A 22,182-nucleotide genomic window follows, 5' to 3' on the forward strand; every position below is an offset into this window, starting at 1 on the left:
ACAACCAGTGATCATGCTGTTGGTTTACCCCAATTTTATCTACTTCTGGCAAAAAGAAGGGGATAATGTTCTCCCCTTTTCCAGGAGACCTTTGTCCAAATTAACTGTAGTAGTCACAAAGTTTTTTTTCCCAAAAAACGTGCATCATTCCACAGAGAGGCATGAATGAATTTCCAAGTAGAATTTCCGAAATTCAAAGGTTGTAGTCACTTGGAGTCATCCCAATATTGAAGGCAAATATGGTATGAATATGATCTTTAGTTCAAAACTAATGTGCGTTCTTCATTACATGAACTCAATCATCCAATGTATTATACATCTATTTTAGTACAGGTATTATTTATCAAATGGACTAGATTGTAGCTTCATAATTGATCAGAGGTGTTACAATTTGTTCTCTCAATTATTTGCATTTCAGCTCATCCATTGTGCCTTAAAAAACTATTTCTAAATCCTGAACCCATTGAAAACAAAAGATAAAACTTCCATGATCTTTGATTGTAGCAGAAATTGGTCCATAGGACATGGGTACTATGAATTTTTACTCAAACAAAATATCTCAGTCATTTTTTCTTGTATTTTAAGACAGACTTTGCACAAGCCACATTCAAAGGATGTAAAGTTTCAGCACCAAAAGCAAAGCTGGGTTGAGTTGTAGAAACACAAAATAAGCATCTGACCCCACACATACCCATTTTTTTGTTTAAACATACCCATATATTTAAAATGACCAAATGGATTTTTACAAAAAATATTCCAGCCAGACTTTATATAGTAAATTTTGAGCTTGTGTGAATTTTTATGACTGATTTATAAACCCCTGCAAATTAGGTCTTGTAATGGAAAGAGTGACATAACTTCAGCAACATTTCAGTTTCATCAATACTATAATGAGCTTTAATTATGTAATTATTTCGCACTTCAACTGATTCGCAGATTCTTGATTTGCACATGTTTTTCATTACTCTAGTTGCAGTCATAAAGACAAATACATGTTAGGAATTACTAAGTTTTGTCCTCTAAACACTAGACGTTTTAAATGGTAGGTACACAATAGAAAATTCTCAGGATTCTTTTAGGAGTCAAAAAATTATTTTCCTGCAAGATTATGATTGCTCTTGCCAGCAAACTTTGACAGATGTGAACAGGTTCAATCCTGGAGTTTCTGGATCCCTTCTTTTAACAGGATGGGCCTCCTGAGACTTGATGTAGAGTAGTTTTCCACTTAGGCTGAGGACTACAATTGATATTACTGCAAATTGGAAATAAATCTATAAACAGATTTCTGAACCTAAATTTTGGGTTTCCAGCAAATAAAAAATAAGGGGAAAATGCTATTAGGTAGGTCTAAGACATGCGGGGCCTAAAGACGGCAGATTTGATATCTAGTCACACATTTTCTTTGGAAATGATTAGTTGTTTTACTTATATTAAAAAATTGCTATAGTTTTTGCAAAACAAATAATTAGATTTGAACATAATCATGTTGTGTAGCCACGTGAAAATAAATGATATTTTCTGCTTGCATTTCAGTTGCAGATTTAATTGATGTAACAGTGCAGAAAACTGAGACAAAATTTTATTTCTTCTGCCTTTTAATTACCATCTGCTAACATAAGATTACGTTTCTTAAAGTGACTGGGTCTACCTGCCAGCTGAATTTTTCGCCTGACTTCCTCGAGCTCTGGCAGCTGCCTTCATTATTGGTGAAAATGGCATGGCAAAGCTAGCATGAAAAATGAGGCTAAGCACCTGTCACTTCATTTTTCTGCAGAGAAACAAAGAAAACACATGAAACTCAATGCTCTGTGCAGTCTATACTCAGTGACAATTTTGCTGCGAAATAGAATAAAGCATCAGTTTGTTCCTGACTACAATAACAAGCATGACATATAAAAGCACTTCTAGCAACCTGCATATTTATTTATGATAAACGGAAAAGATGCATCTTAAGAGTAAAGAGAGAAGAAAAGGAGGAAAATATGCAAAAGAGATCTCACCCAGGATCACTAAATTTCTTTTGCAAATAGGATCAGCTCCTAACATGAACCTTTTTTGGAAAAAGAGTAATCAGCAAATTTCACCTAGTAGCCAGTATTGGAGACAAGAGTCTTTACTAATCATTGTTCATGAATGAATGAAGGTCTTTTGGGTCCCAACTCAGCAAAGTTCTAAACACACGCCTAACTTCAATCATGTAAGTAGTTTCATTGACGTCAATGGGATTATTCATGTGTTTAAGCACCATGTTGTACTGAGGCCTGGATCCCTATAATGAGCAGCTAAGTGTTGGTGCATTTTAAGCAGAAATTTGGTGTAAATTGGAACCAGATGGTTCTCCTGGAGCTTGGTGTGCATCTTTGACATCTGCCAGGCATATTGTGAAGTTAGGGAGAACATGTCCCGAAGGAGCCAGAGAATGGAGAACCAAGGGAGAGAGTACAAGAAGGACCAAGCCAATTATAACCTCGTCTCTCCGCACATATTCTGATCAAATAAAAATGGTTACATACCTCAATGTATCTTCCATGTGCTTAAAACCATCAACTGCCTAAAACGATGTTAATGCAGTGTTAATGTTGCATAACAGAGCTGGGGGAAAAAAAACAAAAAAAGACAGAGGAAATGCAAACATTAAGCCTCCATTACAGTGAACTCACCTGAACCACTTGTGTAGTATTTTCAATTCAAGTCTTTCCAGTTAAGTGTTAAATCTAGAGGTGTGTGATCAGAAAAATCCTGCTGATCATCAGCATGAGCAAGAGCATGGCCTTGTCTACGCTGGGGAACTTATCCCCAATAAAATCCCACTGGCTTTAAAACCACTCTGAACGATAGGGTATGCCGTCACTGCAGAGTTAACTCAATTGATTTACATTTGAGTTACTCCTCTTGAGAACAAGAGCCCAGGCTGTCAGGCCAGGCAGAGGGACTGTCTAATGTCACAAATGGGGCTGGACTTTGTCAAGTTATGGTAAAAATCTAAGTAGATCTCTACTAAGAATACTCTAAGTGATTTTTCAGTCAGTAAGTCAATGTGTGTGTTCATACTGTAATCATCATTTCATTAATCCTTTTTCCACACGCTGTTTGTACAGCACAGGGTCAAATATTCTGGAAATTCTTGGTTTAATTCGACGCAGTTAATATGATGAGTGTATCAGCCAGGTGATCAATGGAAAAATAAAACCTATATATTTTGAGCATATGTTCAGAGGTTCTAATGGAAGTTCATCCAGTGTGCTCACTATATGAGATTTATTTAACTTTATTGCAAAATTAAAGGTGCCCAATTTTGGTTTTGGGTGGGCAAGCACATGGAAAAGGCTGAAGGGTTATTTTTTCCTCACACTGTGCCAAATAAAGTTTTCAGAAGAGGATCTCGTAAATAAAGTCATGATTTTTAGTCATTCAGGAACGAATAGAAGAGTTTATGGGATAAATATATATGAAGGGTTTTTTTTTGTTTTTTTTAATTTCATCCATATTTATGGGCAGATAATTGAATTATTTTGCATGAGAGACTCTGATGAAATACACTACTGTGTTTACCCGGAAGCATGAAGAGTTTTATTGCTTTAATTTTTTTAAAAGACATTTCTAATTTTTGTGATAATAGAAGTGAAATATTACATCAATTATTAGTGTGTCTACAAAGACAGTAGTGTATTAGTAATAGTGTATTTTAACATGCATAGGAATGAAAGGTTCAAATCCAGGGCAGATGACACATACAACAAGGGGAGTTATTCATTTTACTTTTATTGCAGTCTATTATAATTAGCATTTTTGAATTACGAATTCCAACATCCACACTAATAAAGGATTCATACATCTTCAATGTACATCTGTGTACAGGAATCTGAGTCTTTTTTGCAACAGTACATGCAGCCATGCACCCAGGACTTTGAGCTCTTTAAATCTCATACACTAAGCAGGTCTGGTACCTAAGGACTATTCAGTATTTGGATCAGACACGGTCATGGAAAACCTAGGTGCTGCAGGAAGTGGTGCTGGTGTCTCAGTAGGTGGCACTCTTCCCTTTAAGATGGTACTGAACCAATGCAAGAGCATAAGGAACTATTGCTGCCGGAGATGTTGCCTGATAAATTAGATGTACAACTAAGGTTCTTTGCCACTTGAAGCGATAGATCTCATAGCATTTTTTTCAAGAGCAGAGTCACAACCCTCAGTGTCCCGGTCAAATACCACTTTGAGTAATTATATTGTCATATTTTCCTGTACTGTTTCAATAGAATAAAGTATTCTTCACTTCATGTGCTAAAATGTTTTATCCTGCTACTGTGAATAATGAGAGAGTTGCTACTTTCCACCGCAGAGATGAACGTAAGAATGGTCACAGTGGGCATCATACCAATGGTCCATCTGGTTGGATGGCTGCCGTTCAATGGTAGTTTAAATGATTGCAACAACAGAGTATGCTGCATGTATGTTGTAATCCATTTCCAAAGGAGATAGACACCTTGAATGAAACTGATTTAAATGAAAGTCTTTGTACTTACCTTTCCCTGTTTGCTAATACTATTTTAGGGGGATTCAGTGTATTCAAGTGTAAGCGATGTCTTTCCCTGTGATGCAATTTACGTTTATTTTAATAATCAGTGCATGTGAAGATAAAATTACAATAATTTTATAAAAACACATTAAAGACAAAGGTAATCTCATTTTTCAACTCGTAGAATAAGTGTATAATTCAAATTATAGAGTGATCTTTTAAAACTGTTGTGAAAACATTCAGCATCCTTTTTATATAGTGTTTAAAGTCAGAAGGGACCACTAGATTATTTAGTCTGACCTCCTGTATATCACAGGTCATCAACATCACCCAGCACCTACACACTAAACCCACCAACCAAATTAGACTAAAGCATTACTACCCACAGGAGGCTAAGGCTATTTTGTGCCACAGGCAGAGAATAGGAGTGGCCAACGTGCACCAGTGCTAGAGACCCCCCCACAATGGCAGGGAAAAGATTAAGTGAGATATGCCCACATAATCCTGGCAATGGACATACACCCATACACTGTACAGGAAGGTGAAAAGTCCCCCAAGATCATTTGTTTTATGACTAAACACTTGTTAAGTATGTAACCTTATATACGCTAGTTGTTTGTGATGATGTACATGATGGTTTTACCAGTTCAGTAAGTTATACAATATAGATTTCTTAATTACCACCTAGGGACTCTGCCAAGATTTAAATCTTTTAAAACCATTCCAAAAATGGTATATGCCATCAGCACCTTACTCAACCAGTTTAATCCCATGAAGCAATGAATAGTTGTTTAAACCATGAAATAATAAGTCTCTTAGGAAGAAGGCTACATTCCAAAAAATAGCAACACTGTTCCACAATTAAGGGGTGAAATAATTGCACGGTGGTGCTGTTTGTATGGTACCAGGCATAGGTGTATGATCAGATTTTATTTATATGGATCAATGCACCAGAGTTGAATCTTGCACTGCAAGAAACAGAAACATGCCAATGTCACCTCCAACATTACCAGGCTCTATTTCTCCTTCTGGGATATGTGATAAGGCTGACAACAATTGATCAACACTGGCACCACACAGAAACACAGGGATAGATTTGGGTTTTTTAAAACTAGAAAAGTAGTATGCGGGAAGGGAGGGAGGATTTTGGTTACACTAGAATAAATTGCTGGATGGGAAAAACTGTTGATTTTTTTTCAACCTTAGCTTTGCAAAAAAGGTGATGACAGAATTTTGGGTCACAAACATTTTGATTTGGTATTTTAAAAGCTCTTCTGTATATACTCATTCTCGAACATAAATCAGAGCTAGAAAATTTCCAGACCATTTCAAGTTTATGAAACATGTTTATCTCTAAATTCATAGATTTTAAGATTTGAAGGGACAATTATCATCAGCCATTCTGACTTGCTGCATAACACAGGCCAAAGACCTCATCCAATAATGTATGCATCATGACCAAAAGTTCTATAAGACTTATTGCATCTTTTAGAAAGATAACCAGGTCGTCTTTGTTTTTCAAATCAAAAAAGACTTCAACTGATTGAGAATCCGTCACATCCTTAGAGAAGTTGTTCCAATGGTTAATTACCCTCACTGTTAAAAATATGTGCTTTGTTCTAGTCTGAATGTGCCTATCTTCGGCTTCCAACCATGGGATCTCATTTTCTGCTAGATTAAAGTGCAATGTACTGTCAGAAATCTATTCCACATGGAGGTACTTTTAGACCATGATCAAGACACCTCTATTTTCTCTAACAGAAATTAGACTAAACAGACCAGGCTTCTTTCTCTCACACCAACATGCAGCTTTTCCAAATCTCTAACCATTCATATAACTCTTCTGAACCCTTCCCAATTTTTCAGCACATTTTTGAAGTGTTGATACCAGAACAACAGTATTCCAGTAATGATTTCACTAATGCTGTCTATAGAGGTAATACTGTGACCCAGGAACCACTTCATGCAGGGCACAAAGGGTGCATAGAGTTTGACAGGGATCCCCTCAGTCAGAGAGATGCATAATAATTCATTAAAATTTGGCATGTGATGTCTCTATTGAGAGCCAGTAGACCCCTGCTCACATAATGTCTGTAACATGTATGCACACATAATATTTAAGGAGTTGTGTGTTTATACTGAAAATTATGTTCTTAAGGCAGGTAACCAGAAGGTGACATGGGATAACCATGCAGGTTCCTTTCAGGCAGGAGGTAACAGACTCAGATCTCTCTGTCGGGCCATGGTCCTTTTATGTTTCACGGTGGATGCCTGTTTGCATACGGAGCCAAATGCTAGTCAAGAGATTGTGAAATCATCAAGAGAGGAAACGTACAGGAAGGAATAAACAGCATGAGGGAATCTGGCTTATGAGTAAAGACAATGCTTTATTAGGGTATATATCAGGGGTGGACATACAGCCCGTCCGAGCTTTTCATCAGTCCCTCTAGCTCAACCAGTGGTCTGTGAGCTCCATTCAGGTGGTCTGCGGAAAGACTGCGGAACAAGCTATGTGGCGCCATGGTGGCTGCTCCCCCTCCCAACCCCGCCCCTTCCCCCCTGCCCTTCTCCCACCACATGGGCCCAGGGGTGCCCTGACTGGAGCCGCTCTCGGAGCATTAATGGCCCGCCATACAATTTCTACACCTAGATGTGGCCAAAAAGTTTGCCCACGCCTGGTATATCTGGAGGTGCAGAGGTACACCCTGGATCCTTCACCGAAGAGGTAAGCTAAATGCACGTTTATCTTGTGAACAGAGGGTCGCAGCCAAACCTGGCAATGCTCTATAAGACATGAAAGTATCTAGTTAAATAAGTCTAGGGTCTAGAATTCGTGTTATGATATATATTTTATATGGAACCCTTTATTTTCAGTACTTCTACTTGCTATCACTATGAATATATCTAATTGCCGTGGGATAAATGGAGCGGTGATCGGAGGCATAACTGGTGTATTGCTTCTTTGAAAGCAATGAGACTGTGAAACCTGTGAGTGTCCAGCAGAACAGGGGCTGGACGCCTCAGGGAGATGCTCGGAGGGCTCGGGATTTGGAGTGTGCCTATTGCTAATCTGGAGGGGGGGATGGGATTCTGTAGGCCTAGAGAGGAGAGCTTAGGTTGCCTGTGGCTGGTGGAGTCAGGTAGCTGATCCTCAGTAGGCACAGAGATGGTTTCCTCATGTTAAGGTCAAGTGGTAATGAGGCATCTCACAGCCCTAGGTATCCCGAGGAAGTGTCACAAATACCACCTTCCTACTCCTGTTTGACATTCCCCTGCTTATACATTCCAGGATTCCCCTGCTTATACATTCCATTCTTAACTACAGCATTGGACTGGGAACTCAGTTTCAGTGGGCTACCTACCATGACCCCCCCTTACGTCCTTTCCAGAGTTGCTGCTGTCCACGGTAAGTCTCCCATCTCATAAGTGTGACCTACATTCTTTGTTCCCAGATGTATGGACTTGCATTTGGCTGTGTTAAGAACACATTGTTGAAATAAGCCCCCTTTCCCAAATGATCCAGATTATTCTGGTTTAGCTGCCTTGACCCACTCATTATTTACCACTCCACCAATTTGTGTGTCAACTGCAAACTTTAACAATAATTATTTTATATTTTCTTCCAGATCATGTATAAAGATACTGAATAGCATTGGGCCAAGAACAGAACCCTGCAAGACCCCACAAGAACCACCTCCGTTGGATGGCAATCCCTCATTTACAATTAATTTTTGTGATTTATCAGTTAACCAGCTTTTAATCCATTTAACGTGGGCTGCATTGATTTTATATAATGCTATTCCTGAATGACTTGGATAGACTAAAATAAACATCATTTTACGCCACAAGAATTATGTTTTACGTGTTAGCAATTGCATTGGTTTTGGTTTGAGTTAATTGCTGCAGTTAGGGGAGGGCATTGGGGATTTCCCGACCTCCCTGCAGTGAGGAAATGTGAAGGGGTAGTGACTTTCTGTCCTCATAACCAAAAGAAAGTCTTTTGTATGTTGAAGGGGGTGGGAGTTATCGAGAAGACAGTTAGAATACATGGAGAGCTGGTGATAGCACTCATTAGAATTAAGGACTTAGTAAGAATGGGGAAGGATTAGAAGTTGGCACTTGAAATGATGGTGATTCTGATGGAGAGGCTGGGCTGACACTTGAGCTCTGTGAAATTGCCACTCAATTCATGTTTATTCACTTGTAAAAACTCAGATTTCCACAGCTAGTTGTGAATTTGACTGATTGTGGAAGGCCACCATTTTTGCAGAAAGACAGATCCTGGGCATTATAATGTCAATTTATACCTTTGCAAATGTGCATTTTATTTTCTTCACAAAAACAAGCCCAAAACCTGAAGCAAAGCTGCAAAAATATTTGGCATTCCCAAGAAACCATATAAACATGACTTTTTGCTAACAGTGGGAATTTTTATTACATGGCTCTCACTGCCACTTATGACTCATGCTCATGGAAAGTAACAGTGATACACAGAATTCTTATGCAAGTTTCTTTTCCTACACGATTCTGAACCAGTGGTTCCAGGGTGCAGAAAGGCTAGGACTTCTTGTGCCTTGGTGGATGGCTAAGGCACACTCTAACCCTCTTTTCAGAAGAGCTCATTCAAACTCATTCTTGGATCATGAAAGCATGACTTTATTATTTCAAGGTACATAAGATTTTGACTATCAGAGGCTATATCACTGCTTTCTTGAACCAAGTCTCTCACCCTTAAGTCACACAAGTTGACCTACATTATCTCAGTGAGACATCAAGAGAAAGTCAACCTACTTTTCAAAATTGAAAAAAGAGTCAGCCATAATACCGACATAGCACAATTGATCAGATAAGGAACCTACAGAGATATTTGGAGAACTTGTTGAAAGTACAGTGTGAAGATCAAAGAGCTAAGGGAGTCTTTTAAGTCATTCATTGTCCATATACAGCATCATTATCTAATAGCAACTGAGTCTTTTCCAGAGAATTCAGTGTTAGCCTGTGTGCTAAGTTCATATTTTATTAATTAGCCTGTAGAGCAAGAGTGCAACTTAGTTCAACCATTTAGTTTAGTTATAAGATGATGAAATCTTTCAGATAGGAAATCTTTCTGATCATGGTGCACTGTTACTGTGGCAATAGAAAAAACCATTTGATAAAAGGATAAAGGAAAGATCCACGATTCACAGATAAATTACAGGTTTAGCATTTCAAAAGTATTCTCTGCTTTCAGAAAGTGGATGACATTATAAAGAGAAGCAGAAAGTGGGGCTTATTTATGCACTGTTACTTCCATAATCTGCATTGTAGCACAGTTGTGTACATAAAAGAACAATTTGTCTCAAGCAGCTTGACTATAAACTGAGTGGCACACTGCACTTAACAGACTGGTGGGAGGTCTGGGTAAACAACAACAATAAATCATGTCAAGTCTTAAATGTTGAGGGTCATTGTTTTTTCTAGTGTAACAACATTAATAGTTTGATATTTTTTACTATTAGGTAATATATTAACATATCCAGTTATTGTCGTTCTAATTATATTACAGTGTTATATAAAACTCAGATGCATCCATGAAAAAATACAACTGTGGCATATAAAGATTTTCAGCTAGTTAACTTATATGAAGGCATGTTAGGAATGTAAATGCCTTTTGCTGTAATTAGATACTATAATGTTTTATTTGCAGTGTTAACATGTGTATTCAAAATATATGTACATGTTTTAGGATGGTATTAAAGGGACTGTATAGTGAACATGTTACAAATCTTGCCAGAACTATATAAAGGCTCCCTCAAAACCCAACTCTGAATAGATAACAAGAGGACAAAACAACATATACCAATTTTTGGAATGGGATTTTCATATTCTTCCTTTGATTGCACAGACACCTGGGCCTGAGAGGTCCACATATTGTAACTGGACTAATTTTCTTCTCCTACCTGTACTCTTACTGTGAATTGCTGCATCTTTTCTGGATAGCTTTTGAACATAGATTACATGAAATTGCATTACTTTCCATCTGCTTTTTATCTAAAATCAATTGCTGAATAAATCTCATGGCAAATCATCTCTGAAGCATCTCAAACTGTCATCTGCATGGAATCACTACCATGGTCTATGAAAACTACTGATGAGAAGCTGACTTTTTTGCAGCCATGACCAACAGTGGAGCATCAGTCTATTACTGGGGTAATATATGTGCATTACCTGGATGCCTTGTGTTTTCTAACAAGTTGACTGGACTAGTGCAGAGGTCCCCAAACTACATTTTACAGAAATTTGGTGATAGTCCACAGAGACCTTTCTGATCATGTGGTGGTTGATGTGTTTCCAGCTGAGAAAAATAGAACAGGGAAGAGAGGGATATGAGGAGCAAAACTAGACAATTAACCTTCCTCCCTCTAAAAACAAGGACAAAATATGCATCCAATTAAAGACCGTTAAAGTACATCAAAGCCCAAATATTCAGAAGTGACAAGTGATTCTGGTTGCCTCAAATTGTGGGTATCCAACCTGACACTCTTAAAGGGTCCCAATTTTCAGAAAGTGCTGAATAGCCATCCCATGAAAATCAAGCCCCTTAAAATGTCCTAAGTTTGGTACCCAAAAAAAAAAAAAAAAAAAAGAGTACCCAACATCATTTCTGAATATGTAGTCATAATTATTTTCCCAATATTATTTTCCAGGTGAGCAACTGCTGTAGTTGCCAAAAAGATATTATGCATGCCCACTTCTATGGCTTGTATCTTAGTGACATAGCTATCTCAGTTAAGGATGTGATTTTTCACTGACAGAACTATGCTGGCAAAAGTCCTAATGTAGACGGAGCTGTATCAAGATAACTGCTTTTATCCCAGTTTAGCATATGCCAGTCGGGAGAAGCAATATCAAAACCTGCTAATTCTCACAGTCACTTCTCATTGCAGCATGCCTAGATGTAACACACACAGGAGAGAGGAGATGTGGCTGAGCAAAGATTATATGGAGCTTTTCATGAAGAATCCTTAGCCACAACCTCCTTGCTAGGTTAAATTTACTTCATTGCCCAGCAATGAGATACAGATGGCAGAAAGATTTCACACATACCCACGGGCAGCTTCAAAAAACCTTGAAGTACAGTGAAGAAAGGCAGACGTATCCTTTGCTTATGTGAAAATAAATCCTGAAAGATGTTCTCTCCTTGATTTGAGCAAATCAAAGCGCTTAAGTGAAAGAAAATAAAGCTTTTCGGGCAGGAAGCAAAAATGAGTGAGAGACAGGGCAACTTTCGGAAGTATCTTTGGGAGACCATATTGTATTAAGTATATGAATGGTTTATGTATCATTGTGAGCTAGGGACGTATGCACGTTACAGGGGGAGATGGGGTTATCGAGTCAGAGTTTAAGGACAGAAGGAACCACGAGGTCATCTAATCTGACCTCTGTGTATCACAGGCCACCCTCACCACCCAGCACCCACATACTAAGCCCAACAACCAAAATTAGATCAAAATATTACAGTCCACAAGAGGCTAGACTACTATGTGCCACAGGCAGAGAATACTGAGATGCACCAGTGCTTGAGGCCCCTGCAATGGCAAGACAATGATGTAGTAAGTGAGATATACCAGATACTACTGGCAAGTATCCTACACCCACATGCTTCAGAGGCAGGTAACCCCCAGCCCCAGGTCACTGCCAATCAGACCTGGGAGAAAATTCCTTCCCAACCCCACATATGGTGACCCTGAGCACGTGAGCAAGAACCAGACAGCCAAGCACCTGAGAGAAAATGGTCCACACCACCTCACAGTCCTGGCCCACCCCACCCAATATACCATCTCCAGCTGTGGTCATGCCTGATGCTTCAGAGGAAGAAGATTAAAAAATCTTCCCAGAACACACTGATGGGGGAAAGGAGGAATCCTTTCCTGACCCATGCCAGTGGCTGGCTGAAACCTTGAGGTATGAGATTTAGAAACATAAGACATAAACCAGGAGTGAGTCCCAGGGCTGTTGAACCCTGCCCGCCACCATCACAAGCATCCCTGTTATACAATTACACTCATACATTTGTTCAGCTCTCTCTCTCAAAATGAATTAAGCTTTTTTGCCCCCCAGAACTCCAATTGTGAGGCTGCTCCAGAACCTCATCCCTCTGATGGCTAGAAATCTTCTTCTAATTTCCAGGCTGAATTTATTCATGGCTAGATCGGATCCATTTGTTCTGGGGCCAGCATTGTCTTTTAGCTTAAATAGGTCTTCACCCTACCTGGTATTTACACCCCTAATGTATTTATAGCAGTGGTCCCCAAATGTTTAGGTCACTCCCCTCACCTGTTATGGACTCTGTCCGCACTCTCCCCCCAGAAGCCACAATTGGGAGCGGGGGCCACAGCCAGGAGCCAAGGCTGCAACTGCAGCTGGTGCCAAGTCTGAGAACGGGGCCGCATCTGGGAGCCGTGGCCAGGAGCTGGACGCGGAGGCTAGGGGCCAGAGTTGCAACTAGGACTTTGCAGCCAGGAGTGGAGCCATGGTCAGGGCTGCATCTGGAGCCGAATCCGGGCGCCAAGGCAGAGGCAGGAGCCTCAGCTGGGGTTGGAGCAGAGCAGGGTTGGGGGGGGTGCTCCTTCCCCCCCATGGAGGTTAGCCCAGGCCTGCCACACTCTCCCAAATATTCCTCCAGGCCCCCTGGGGGGGCACACCCCACCGTTTGGGGAGCCCTGATTTATAGAAAGCAATCATACCCTCCTCAGCCTTCCTTTTACTAGACTAAACAAGCCAAGATTTTCTAGTCTCCTCTAATAAGAAAGGCCCTCCTTTCCCTGGTCATCCTGGTAGCTCTTCTCTGCACCTGTTCCCATTTGAATTCATCTTTTTTGAACATGGGTGACCAGAACTGTACACAATATTCCAAATGAGGTCTTACCAGTGCCTTGTATGATGGCATTAATACTGCTCTCCCTCTACTGGAAAGGCCTAGGACCACATTTGTCTTTTTCACAGCCACATCACATTGGTGGCTCATGGTCATGCGGTGATCGACCCACACACCCAGGTGTCTCTCGTCTTCTACTACTTCCAACTGATAAGCCTCCAGGTTGTAGCAGAGATTCTTATTAGACCCTAAGTGCATGACCTTGAACTTTGTACTAATGAATTTTATCTCATTCATGTCACTCCTGTCTTCAAGGTCATTCAAATATTCTTGTATAATATTCGGATCCTCCTCTGTATTGACAATGCCTCCCAACATTGTATCAGCTGAGAATTTCACTAGCACACACCTGCTTTTTGTGCCAATGTCATGAATAAAAAGTTAAATAATAAATAATTACCATGGCTCCTCCAGGAAGTAAAATCAGTAGGGGAAGATTAAGGCAAATCACTCAGGTTATGACAGAGAAGTAGCACCTGCTGGGGAAGCTCACCATATTCTGGTTCAAACTGCGTTTTCCAGAGATCAACAGACAAAAAAGACTTTTGGATAAATAGCTCAAGCTTAAACTTACTCATAGCCTTTGTTCTGGTTCCTGATCTTAAGCCTGATATGGACTTGTAACCATAGGGAAGACCCAGTTGTGGGGTTTGAAGGACTGACACCTACCAGACCTGCACGTTGAAGTTGGGGTGAATTTGGGCAAGTGTTTTTGCACGTGTGTTGGTTATTTTATTGTTTTTACATGCTTCTCTGTAGTGTTTTTCCCTTAAGAATAAATGTGCTTGCTTAGAAGGAGCTGTGTGGTAACTTAGCTGCTGGCAATACATTGGTAGAAGCCCTCAGAGAGAAAGCAAAGCATGGGAAGGGCATAGCTACATGTAGCACCAACTTCCAGAGCCTTTCCCTGCTGCTGAAGCTTTTCCCTGCTCTAGCAGCGGGGAGGCAACATGATACTACACTGCTAAAAACAGCAATGTAGATGTGTGAGATACTGCTTGGGCATGTAGAGAGCTGCGTAGGGTATATACCCTAAGGTTCTGGGTTATCTTTACTCTCCTAAGCAGTGGCTCACCACCTAGACTGGTATTTATACCCGTGTTAGGTGGGCGTGCAGCGTGTGTACTCTACGCATTTCCGTAATGTCGATATAGCCTTCAGCAGTGGTGGCAAAATTCTGCCAAAAAGCGAACACCACACACTAGTGTAGACAGAGCTATTGAGAGTCAACTGATGAAGTGAAAGGACCATCATTATCCTTCATGGATAGAGAGATGATATGAGTCTTAATGGGTAGAGGTAGAAAAAGACTTTCTAGATTATCAGTTGCACCCATTAGGATACAGTCTTTTGGTAGAAGATACATCAGATATTCAGCTATGCTACATTAGAAGAGAAACAACTTAAGGTTCCTGCTTTAAGGCCAAATCAGATGTGACTTCACCAGTATAAAACATTCATTCCTTGGGTCATGCATCATTGACTTTGTTCATTCATTAAGTTAATGGAGTTACAGCAGGGATGAATTTAGCACATTAAGGATTGGGGGAGGGGGCAGTGTGGTTCCCCCCCCCCCCCCCATTTTCACACCTTTAAGGAATTAAGAATTGTCACTATCATTTTGAACCGATTCCTTCCCCCACCCACTTACTGCTACCACAGGTCTCACCTGCTCATTAAACTCCCCTCCCCAGTCTCGAATGTAATTTCCTGCTTCCCTAACTTTGCTTCTTACATTACTGCCATAATCATCTCCATGTGAGGAGAAGGAAAATCACCACCACCTGAAAACACCCTTCTTTACTTGCTAATCAACATCTCATCTCTCATTGATCATGCCTTGGTATGTTCTAGGGAAGGTGGCCTCTCCCTCAACTTTCTGACCATCTCTCCTAGCTCAGCCTCTCTGACTTCTCTCACGCTAGCTTTTGACTCTTTCACATTTTTACTCTTCTTCAGGTTATCCACGACCTGCGGGTTTTTTTTAAAACACTGGATTTGGATCATTGTCTCTTCTGCTAATTTATCTGAATGACAATATTAATTATTTATTCTGAACACTACAAGCAAGAAGACAGCTTCTTTGTTGCTCTCCTTTCCCAGCTAAAATTCTGCCTCTTAAGCCTTTTTCATATCCTTCAGTCTTTACATCATCTTCTCGCCTCACTGCTTAAGGCTGTGCCCTTGACTTTATTTGGATTTATTTTCTTCTCCATCTATCTTCTTCCCCTAGGTAGAACTACTACTGTAGTTGCAACCTTGGTTGTCACTTTTATGCAGTTAACATACAGCTTTGCAGTTCTCTGACTCACTATCTTATCTCTTTATCCCCTGTATATTTCACTGTCTCGACTCTACTGGCAACTGGGCACAGTATATTGGTTTTACTACAGACTGGTTCAAAAACTGAGGATTTTTTTAAATTTTTCTGGGTGAAAAGTTCTCTGCTGCCCTCTCCCAATTCTGTTGTCAATCTCCTCAACTGATACCTCAGTTTTACAACTCCAGTTACCGGATGCCTAAACCAGCCTTTCCCTTTTCCGTCCCTTGTCTGAAAGTCTGCTTACCACTATTTCCAGAACACTGCAGAAATTATTATTCGTGCCTCTATCATTTTCCAACTTGGCTGCTGAAATTCCCTTTGCCTGCTTGCATCACCTTTGGTACCTTCTTTCCATTTCTCCATTCCTTCAAGCCACTTACTCAAATTCTCTCTTCAAAGCTCACCTTTACCAAATCTCTTTCATTTAGCTCATATCTGATAATAAACCATTATAACATTCTCACATTTTCCTCTTCTCATTCTTGCATAATTATGTAATTAGTTTGCAAGAATTCTTACTTTATATTACTGCTGCTTTTAAGTTTCAGTTCTGTTTTCTTTTGCTCAAGTCCATCTCCGCCTTTCTCATTCTGTCTTGCTATCTGTATGCAAGTCACTTTCCACAATTCTGTAAAGCATTATCTCATTATTCTATCTCTCACTGTCGAGCATTTCAGCAACTCTGTGTGAAAGACAAGATATAAAAATAAATTGAATTGGAATACATGATGCTAAGATCTTCAGAGTGATGCGGTCCTGCACTTAAACTGACTACATTCATAGTGCATATGTAATCTGACAGCTACCAGCAATATTTGCCAGTGTTGTTCATGTCATACATAAAAAAGATTAATAAAAAGGGAATTAAAATTTTTAACCATTTCTGATATTTTGACCTAGAAATCAGTCTCATGGCCACATAGTTACTGGGCTATTAGTAACAAATCTGACAAAGAAACACTTCAATGATTGGGAATTATACTGTGTGGCCTGTTCTACCTTCAGAATAAGTTCAATGGGTCTTGAGTAATAATCTCACGTGCCCTGTCCCACGTACCTGGGTAGCAGTTTCATTACCAGCCAGCAGTTATGAAACACAGAAAGAGGTTTGCAAAACCTGTAGGAGGTTGCCTGTATGTCAGTAAGATCACAACATACTTTCAATGTATTATGGAGCATTTTTAAACAGTAGTATGTGTCTCCTGCAAACACACACTTGCTACATGGGTAGTTTCACTGCAGTATGTATAACACCCAGAAGTAAGTTTCTGCAGGTTTGGCACTTATAATTGTTTTCATTTAACAGAAAAAAAAAAATTAACCGAAGAAAACACCAATGAATGTTTTCTTTCCAAAAGTAGTTGTCCAAATTTAAACTAAACAGCATTAAATTTAGATTATATGCTCTTTGGACAGGACTGTGTTTTTCTACGTCTTCTTTAATATGCACAAATAAAAATAAAATAATAATTATTATAAGTTGGCATTAAACTAAACCCTGAAAAACAGCAAGAATAAACATTGAAAATTGGAGATCCTTTTTATCTTCTATACTAAGTACACTATTAGGATTTTACTCATCAGCCACAGACCAAAAGTAAATATTATTAAAGTTCTTGCAAGGGCTTTTGTCTTTAATTAAAATAGTAAGAGGCACATTAGGAAATGAATGTTTTCAAATTATGATTTAAAACTGATCAGGTTTTCAGTTACAGTGGACCTATGAAGCATCTGGCTATCCAAAATGTATTATGCGACTGTTCTGGATTACATTAAGTCTTAAATAAAATACATTAATACATTTACATTAAATAAAAAAGACTTTACTGATCATTCCATCACTTCTATGGGAAATAAGATGGCAGAGATCTACCTTCTCCAGTGACTACAGTGGAAAGGATGAAATTTTGACTACACTATAACTCACAACCAACTATATAATGACTTCTAACTGTAATATAATGAAAAGAAAGAACATTCAGAAGATCATTGTATGTCCTTTAGAAGAGTTGCTGCATATGGCTCTCCTGACATGCTGAATGTTACCTATCTTCAAACTTCTCCATCATGTCATGGAGAAAAATGAATGTGATTTCGAAAGATTCCTTTTTTGGTGTTAGATTTTAAAATACAGAAACATTTATGCAGAAAAACCAGAACTCTGGTTTCAACTTCCCTTTTGCCTCATCCACACTGAGTTGGAAGGAAAAGGTTTGTTTTTAGCTTGCAGTAATGAAACATTTGGAAACTTGTTTAATAATAGAGCAGGAATTCAGCAATAAGCAACAGTAACACTGAAACGGGATTCAATCCTTCCACCAAATCTCTGCTTCCAATAATTTGTCTCATGCAAAATTTGTCTGTTTAGATCGCATCTCCATTTAGAAGCCATTGAGCCAAGAATCCTTAAATTTTAAAATCATCACTTGACATGATGAAAGATTCTAAACAGGCAATTTAAAAAAAAAAAAAAAAAAAAAAAAGGAAGATTGTGTGTGTGCTGTAAAATACAAGCATTTTATCAGTAGTTATAGTAATTATCAGCCAGTTTTGTACTTTAATGTTCTAGCGGTAGATTACAGAAGCTGAAAACACATGGTATAAGCACCAATTTCATTTATTCCACTAATAACTTGCAACTTGTTATCATTCTATGAGTATGAACATAAATGCATTAGTTAGTATGAATTATGTATGCATGCCTGAATGTGCATGAACCCTTCTTAACGGCTCCAGGTTATTACAAATCTGATACTCCCTGAATACATTATCCATAAGTATGCATGGAAGCAGCAGAATTTAATCCTGCACCACCCTGGTCTACTTAAGTCTGCCGTGGAAAAGCACTTTTGAGTCTTCATTTCTACAGCTGAAAATGTGTGGCCTTTTAGTTTGCCTAAGGTTGCGGATAAACGAGATGAGATGTTATCTTCAGAGTCATGAGTGCCATTCAAAGACTTGTTCTACCTACTGGAGTTTACATAACCATTTGACAGGTTGCCATACTGGGATGAATGAATTTTAGGACATAAGTTAGTGAGGGAAGATAGCCCAGGGGAAATAAATCACACACCGCTGTTTGCAGAAATTGTATTAAAATAGGTTTGGTATTCATAAATAATGAATGGCAACTTAAAATCTTTACCTTTTAGAAACAATTTTTTTGAACTTCTAAAACTTCAGTCCTGACTGGCTAGAGCATGCTGAAACCCATACTTTTTTGTTTGTTTGTTTAAAAAACAACGTCTTCATTGAAATGAGTATGCTAGTAGCACAATATAGGTTCTTGTTTCTTCTAGAAGGACTTGGATTTTACAAGATTTTGCTGCCCTTACTCTTGCTGCAGAGCACACTTTACCCACACTTTGTTCCACTGATTCCAGTAAAACTACTCATTGGGTAGGGTTCCACTCCCTGTGGATAAGGATGGAAGAAACTGCCCTTATGTAGTATATTCAAAGGAACATTATTTTATATCCTTGTATCTAGATAACGTTAATTAAAAAAAAAGTGAAATCCTTAAGACAAACTTATTTTCATGATCCTACATAGAAACTGCAGCTGAATATACTACATACAAAAGTAACTAACCAAGCGACCTAGATTTAGACTGTTATTTGGCCAATGCACCCCTGCCAGGGAGTAAGAACCCTGCCCTCTCCCCCCAGTTTCCCTAAGTAGGTTACTCAGACCCTGGATCCTGGAGCATAAGAACAATTCTCCCTCCCCACAGCAGATGGAAGGGGAAGGATAGGACCTTGGTTCCGCCCTCTCTCCTCTCTGGCCAGAATGGCCAAGACAATGTGCACAGGGTTGTAATTTACTGCTGGTATTAGCCACCAGTAAGTTATTATTCCCCAGGAGCAAAGAGGAAGCTGGGGAGAAATTGCATTATGGTTCATCTTTGAGTCATACCTCCTCCTGTTGCCGGGCTTAAAGTCACAATCGACCCCTCAGTGTTTATTATTTCACTGCCAAGTGGAATGAATAATAAAATGTTTTGTCAAATCTAAGGCAACTCCCTTGCCCCCAGAGTTAAAGAAGATTACAAATGTTAAACTAAAAAGAAAATGAACAGATATTTTTCCATTCCAAACTTTTCCTTAGTGTCACATACTGAAGAATAGTACTCCACCTCTAAACATTCTCATACAGAAGAGTTCTGTTTTCTAAAGAGTTGTCCATAGAATAGGAAGGTACATTTCATCACAGCATGAAAAGAGGAGTATGGCTACAATATTTTTGGGGACAACTTCCAATTACAATATTCTTCCCAATAAACTTCAATATTTATTCAATATCCAAATAAATTACAATATTCTTCCAATAAACTTCCAAATTCTAATAATAAAACAGTCACCATGGGAATTGCATGACCTCCCATTTTTGAAGGCTAAGCAAAATAAGGTAGAGAATGCCAAATTATACCACTATTTATTCTTTTAATCCCAGGAAGCGGTAAAAATACTCATTTTGAAAGTAACTCTGTAGACTGATAACCCATTATCCATGGCATTAAATAGCTAACTGTACTGAAAAGATGATCCATGCTGATAGCCCAGGAAATATAATCTATAAAAGGATACCATTTAAAAGATGGTATCTATGAATTAGAAATGTCTGCACATCTGCCAGATACATTGGGGTGAATATTAAAGTTTCTTATGTTCAAGACCAGCATTGATTTTAAGTCTACATCACTCTACCTACCAACTATCCCATCATGTTTGATATAATTCATATATTTAAAAGCTTGATTTTCTTTTCTTCAAGGTAGTAGGGGCTAGGTAGGGGAACAAAAGCAGTATGTATATCTAAAGGATCAGCCTGTGATACTTTTGTGTAACATGGTGGGTTGTGCATTCATTGTTCTGAATTTAAATCATCACACAACCTGAAAAAACACACTGAAACAAAAAGGTATGGATTCTCCCTAACTTGTCATTTATTATGCTTCAACTAACTGACAAAATCAATATTGTGTTGCAAAATATTTCCCTCGCCAACTGATTCATATTTTTAGACACTGCACAAATCTGTATTAATGAATGAAAAATGAACGAAACTAAACGGGAACAAGAAATTAGTGACAAGCTAACATCAGCTTTGTGCGTTCCCTGGAGAAAGTCTGATTTGTCACATTTCAGGCAACACACATTAGCAAATTCCTTAATATCATCATCAGCGACGGCTTTGTCCAGCAGATTGCAACTGGAAATGCCATTGAGAGTCAGACTCAAGGTCCATCTAGCTCGGTAATTGGTCTTTGACAGTGGTCAATATCAGATGCTTCTGTGGAAGATTAAGAAATCCTCAGTAGGCTGATGTGGAATAATCTGCTCCCCACATTAGGTCTCATCCTGGTCTTTATTAGTTAGATATTCATTTATTGGATTAACTAAGAGTAGACATACCCTAAGAAGAGCCTCTGGAGTTGACAGGCTTATGGAACCATTCATTACCCATGTATGCATCTAGTCAGGCCCCTGCTTCTTGCTTTTTTCAACTTCAACACAATTGTGCTAAAACAATGTAGGACGTCACAAATGCACTTAGACCCTCGTGTTTCCCTTCCTTTTCTCAGCTTCACCATTCTTTCAGTTATGTTTATTTTGTGTATATGAGGCCAAATTTTCTGCTTGTTTAAATGGTGATATCCCACTGACATCTATAGAAATGCGCTCATTTACACTAGCACAGTATTGGGTCCATAATCTGTTTTATGACCTACTTTGCTACAGAAAGTTTCTCTGGCTTCTTGACTTTTGGGGAAGCAGTGAGGAAGAGGAAAATGAGTAAGGGCAATATATGCCTAGGGCAGCAGCAACTAAAATGGTTTCAGCTAATGCTGTTACCGACACCTCCAGTCGTTCAATGCATTCTTCCCTAGGGAGAAAAAAGCTAAAGGAAACTGCTTAGTATGAAATCACTGAATGTCCCTTAAAAGTTATTCTAGTGGTGAAGATAAAGAGGCTTATTGGTAAAATACTCTTGATATAAATCTAAAAACAACATTAAAAGCTATCCAAGAAATGGGCAGTCAAATAGATTCTTTCATACTGAGAACCAGCAGTTCAGGAGCTAAAATGAATTCCACAGGAGCAAGTTAAAAAAGAATGTACCTTTGATTTAAACCACTGCTAAAATGGATTGCCCAGCTGAAGTCTATATTATGCTGGAGAGAATGGATTTTTGCACAAAAACTACAGAGATGCTAGAAAACATCATTAAAAGGAGAACTTTTGATTTTGGATTTAAAGGATTTTCTTTTTTTTTTTTAAAAGGAGGGCAGACACATTAAGGCTAGATCATTCACTGAAGGCATTGCCTGTCATATCAATTGGAAAAGGAGCCTGATAACGGTGAAAGGAATAGTGAATAGTTTGGTTAAGAGTCAGGCAAACGCAAAAATTATGGGGCCAGATC

General features: G+C 38.9%; 1 long non-coding RNA gene across 1 annotated transcript in view; it reads right to left on the bottom strand.

Annotated features, from left to right (window-relative positions):
- Positions 1 to 10,954, bottom strand: part of LOC137158340 (uncharacterized) — a 69,178-nt gene extending 58,224 nt beyond the window's left edge. The window contains exon 1 of the long non-coding RNA XR_010921377.1: positions 10,724 to 10,954. This is a non-coding gene — a long non-coding RNA (uncharacterized lncRNA). The remainder of the gene's footprint in view (positions 1 to 10,723) is intronic.
- Positions 10,955 to 22,182: the final 11,228 nt, after the last annotated feature.

The sequence above is a fragment of the Emydura macquarii genome, unplaced genomic scaffold (genome assembly GCF_026122565.2).
Source record: "Emydura macquarii macquarii isolate MOO-44397 ecotype Brisbane River unplaced genomic scaffold, CSIRO-AGI_Emac_v2 contig_1644, whole genome shotgun sequence".
NCBI lineage: Eukaryota > Metazoa > Chordata > Testudines > Chelidae > Emydura > Emydura macquarii.